Here is a 5,275-nt window from a genome sequence, read left to right on the forward strand (position 1 = left end):
TTTTTTTTTAAAATGTAGTCAAACTATGAGGAATCTATATTACAATTTTCAAATCTAAATTTAAAAAGAAAAATTTTTACGAATTTTTAACTCAAAATAATTTGATAACTTTCGTGATTTTTACATATTTTGTCAAATTTTGAACTTTAAATGCTAATAAAAAAAAAACTGTGACTATGGATTATTAATTTTTTTCATCTGCCTTTTAAACAATAAAATAGGAAACTTCTATTACATTTTCAAGTTTTTTTTAACCAACAAATAAAATTTTATTGATATTTATGGAAAAAAAAACTAAAAAAATGGAAAATGAAAATGTACGTAAACAGCTCAAAATATATCAAAATATTTGAAAAATGTTATGGTGTATAGAAAATGCAAACATAAACGTTCAGTCAAAATTTTATGCACCTACGGTCATTTGTTTAAGAGTCGCACCAAAAACCAAAATCAATTTTCTCGAAAACAGATTTTGCGTAAAAATTCCCGTTTTTCCTTAATTTTTCTTTTGTTTTTCATTAAATTTATGCGCAATTAGAGACCCTTTGAAAGCTTTTTTCCACTATTCCTCCTCTATTGACAAATATACCCTTATTTTAAAATGGAAAAATAAAAAAAGTAAAAAAAATAATAGTATAAAGTATAGTTATAAGTAATAAAAATAAATAAAGTATAACAGATTTAATAAATATATTTTACGTTTTACAAATTTATTTTGCTATTATTTGTAGTGAATGTTTTAAAAATAATTTCAGTACTTATCGATAATATTAATATCTCTTTAAATATTAAAGATTGATAATTTAAAAACGCGTTCCCATGTCATATTAGGTCTTAGATACCTAATTATTGTTGATTATTCTTATCACAGAAAATGACCGTTCAAGAACTGACAGATGTACAAAACTTACAGAAAGATTTAGAAATGTATCTTTTGATATTATATTTTCTATGATACATAAATAATTTAGGGCTCCTTTAATCATATTTTTTAAACAGACATTTCGCATATAAAATCGTTGATTATAAACAAATCTTAAGTAGTAAGAAGTAAAATACAAGCGTATAATTTTGAGTGGAATGCATAAAAAAATAGAACTACCTAATTGACAAAATAAAAAAGAGGTGAGTACACTGATTTATAAGTTAAATAGGTATATATATATATTTATTAGTTAAAATAATTTAAAGTTTAATTTTAATTAGTTATCTATAGATCTTGTGTATACTTATACAAGTCGCAATTTGAAGGTTCTCTTCAGGAAATTATTCTTTTTTTTGACAAATTTTGGACCATAATAATTATGTATAATAATATCAGCTGATACTGGATAAAAAGCATTCATCTTCCAATAATCATTTTAATCTAATACTACAGTGCCGTAGGTACCACCCCACTTGTTATGTTATCAGTTTTATGATTATTTTCAGCAGAAGTTGATCGCACAACCTCATAATTTTTGATTATTCTTGTTTGTCTTTTACAGCTATCTAAGTAAAATATTTAAAAAAATAAAAGTATGTCACATACCACAAAAACATTTCACGATAAGAATATAAGATAAATAGTTAGATGAATGGTGATTATTTGTTTTTTGGTTTTGTAATTTGCAGTGTATACAGCTGGCAAACTGGCACACGTGTAGGTATGTGTATTAATATTTCATACAGACGTTTTATGCACGTTGATGAAATGTAGTTTTACATTATATTATTACGAATTTGTAGTAAATTATACTTTTATTTTTTTGAATATTTTACTTAGATAGCTGTAAGAGACAAACAAGAATAATCAAAAATTATGATGTTGTGCGATCATAAATATTTTGTTTCTAAATAGATGCTTATTTGTTATTGTAGGTATAATGTATTGGGCAAAGTAATGACATTATAGAAACCCAAATTGACGGTTATCTCGGCATGGTCAATAATATAGGAATAAGATATTTTGGAAATCGTTTTGGTCAGCAAATTTATCGGAATACAGTTATTCACAGTTATTCGCGATAATATTAAAAATTATTAGAAAATCCGTTTAAATCTGATAAACCAATTACCTATCGAGGTCTATTATCCTATGTTGTAAAAATGTCAATAGTTCAAACGCTCATAAAAATTGAATTTGCCTTTCCGGTAGACTTTTTTGCTGTTGATAAAAATAGAAAAACTTATGAGAAATCTTTTATAAAATGTTAAACTCTTAGATTTAAAAAGAAAAATTTTTATGAATTTCTAACTCAAAATAATTTCCACATTTTCGTAAAAAAAAAATTGTGCCAATGTATTTTAAATATTGCTCAACTGCTATAATAAGGAGCCTATTGTATTTCATTTTCATGATTTTTGACCCAACAAATACAATTTTATTGATTTTTATGGGAATAAAAACTAAAAAAATGTGAAAATAAAAATGTCGGTAAACTGCTCAAATCAAGAAAATTTTGTAAAGAAAACTCTAATGTAAACATTTAGTCAACGTTTCATGTATCTATACGGTCATTTGTTTTAGAGTTATACCAAAAATCAAAATTGATTTTGTCAAAAACATTTTTACTGTCTTAAAAGTTGATGACAGACACAAAAAAAAAAAATTTTAAAAAAAAACTAAAGAAAACACACATCATTGTAAAATCAATACATCCATCGAAGCCGGTCAGAATCTAAAAGGTTAGGTGTAATGGATGTGTTAAATTTGAATTAAATGGACAATGATAGATAATTTACAATGATAGACAAAGATTAATATTTATAATTATCTATTATAAAAGTGTATATTCCTATCAAATTATATTATTGACTTTTGAGTCAATGCTACCTTACCATAGAACAGTGAGAATGAATTCATATGGTATAAATAGGTGATAGAATATTGCTCAAAATGAATCTAAATATTTTTATGTCACCGTATATATAGTAAAGCTTATAATATACGTAAAATTGTGAAGTTCCCACAAGGCCATAAATATGAAATAATGCTTTTAAACTATGGGCAAATAATTATTGGAAAAACTTTTTGAAATATGTTAACATTTTCAATTTGTTATATTGACATATTATAATGAATCAAAAAATTTACTATTTGTTTTTAAATCATATATAATATAACACTGACATTGAAATATCGTGAATAATATGTATATGTATGTGTTACGTTACCTACTTAATTTTTATTAGTGTTTTTTTTTTTTTTTGGGGGGGGGGGGGTATTTATAGGGGATTCATATGTATAAAAGTTTAATAAGCTTGTCTTGTATTTACATTTTAAAAATTCGAGCACCCATAGGTTGAACTAATTTTTGCCAAAAATATCGTAAGCCCTTATTGTAGGTCAATATAGTATACTTAATACCGACACACGTTCCGGAATGGAGTGAATAGGTTCGTCGTTCGTAGAATAAATAATAAATAAAACTATAATATATTTTGAAATGCCATTGTGTAGGTGAACATATAGGTATAATAGAAATAATAAAAGGTATTCGCCTACCTACGCATAGTGAAATGTTTCGGAAGTTTGGAACTGTGTATTTTTCCTATAAATGTCTATACAATTTCATTCGGTGGTCAAAAATAAATAATATAAAATAACCACACTGACAAACCATCTCCGTTCAAAATCTTTTATGCAATATGATATGATATCATTGAATTCAAATTTAATACCATCCATTATACAGTGACCCACTTGTAACCTACTGTACAGCAGAGTGGCATTCACTAACCCGCTTTTTTTATTATTATTTTTAACAAGTTTTCCTGCGACTTAACTTAAGTACGTCTATATAAGTTTAAAATGTTTAACCTTTGTGCATATACATAGGTTATCTCACAATTGTTGAGTAGATTACTGAATAATATATAACAATATTTGTTACACATTTGAATACCCAATGTCCCATTTTTGTCAAAATTTTAACTTCAATCGCTCATCATATTATATGTTCGTGTCTTCACACTATATATATACGTTTTTAATTTTTAGTATCAAATTTTAAAGTCTATAGATATTAAGTATAATATATAAATTTCAAATGTTATGAATTTTGGACTAGTTACAAAATAATTTTTAAATTTAAACACGATAATTAATAATAATAATAATAATAATAATTAATAACATCATAATTCGGATGCACCGACAAAATCATAACAGGTTACCAGTTACCACTTATTAACTATATAATCATTGTACCTGCAATTTAAATATTTTATATGTAAAAATAAATGTCCTATTGGTTTTTACTTTTCATTATTCACTATTCACTATACCATTATACGTACAACGTACAGTATATCACCTACGCATATTATGTAAATATTCATGCAATATATAATATCTATACCGTATGTCCTCGAAAACAGGGTAGACTGTATAATTAAATTACCCATATTACCTAATACTCAGTATCCTATACATATTTTTGAATTCTGTTTGCAGGACATGAAACTAGACATTTGGATCATCAATCCCCCGCAGACAGAATTCTAAAATATGTATAAGGCTCTGAGTAATGTAGGTAATTGAGTTATTGAGTGTAGGTATACCCAGTTAAGGTATGTAATATATACGCGAGGTTAGTAGTATGATCGACTTATCGACATATTATTATAAGACGATAGGTATTATAATATTATATTAGACTATCGAAACTAAACTCCATTTAAGCTGGACAAAGAAAACAAGAAGGTATTGAAATTTGAAATTCAAAATTCGCCCATTATGCGAATAATATATACTAGTACTTATTTAGTATATACCTAACAACTTCATAATATTATAAATTATAATATATTATAGGCATGAGGCAACACCACACTTTTTTTATGAGTTTTTTCGTTTTTAATCTTTAACACGTGTGTTCCTTATCTCTGAGAGAATATAATATGCTTCTTTTAACAACGCCGATTCCCCATGTTTAAATAACTTTAAACTAACTACAGTGAAACCCATTATGGAATTATTATTAATATTCTTACTCCGTCCTGAAACGAACATTAAATCAGCCGCCCAGCTAGTGTTTAAATACCATTCTTCAATTCTAGTTTGTATGTAATATATATATATTGAATATTTGAATAAGTAATAATAATGAGTATAGAGTAATTTTCAATAATTATACGCATTTATATAATTGGGTCCACAGAATAAATAATATCTAAAAATTAGTCATCTTTATTCTGTACGATTATTAAAATCAAGTATTTTTACATAAGCATATTGTTATCGAAACAATTTGGTTTGGACACATTATTCTTATTTATCTATTTTGAAATC

This window comes from Acyrthosiphon pisum, chromosome X (genome assembly GCF_005508785.2).
Source record: "Acyrthosiphon pisum isolate AL4f chromosome X, pea_aphid_22Mar2018_4r6ur, whole genome shotgun sequence".
Taxonomy (NCBI): domain Eukaryota; kingdom Metazoa; phylum Arthropoda; class Insecta; order Hemiptera; family Aphididae; genus Acyrthosiphon; species Acyrthosiphon pisum.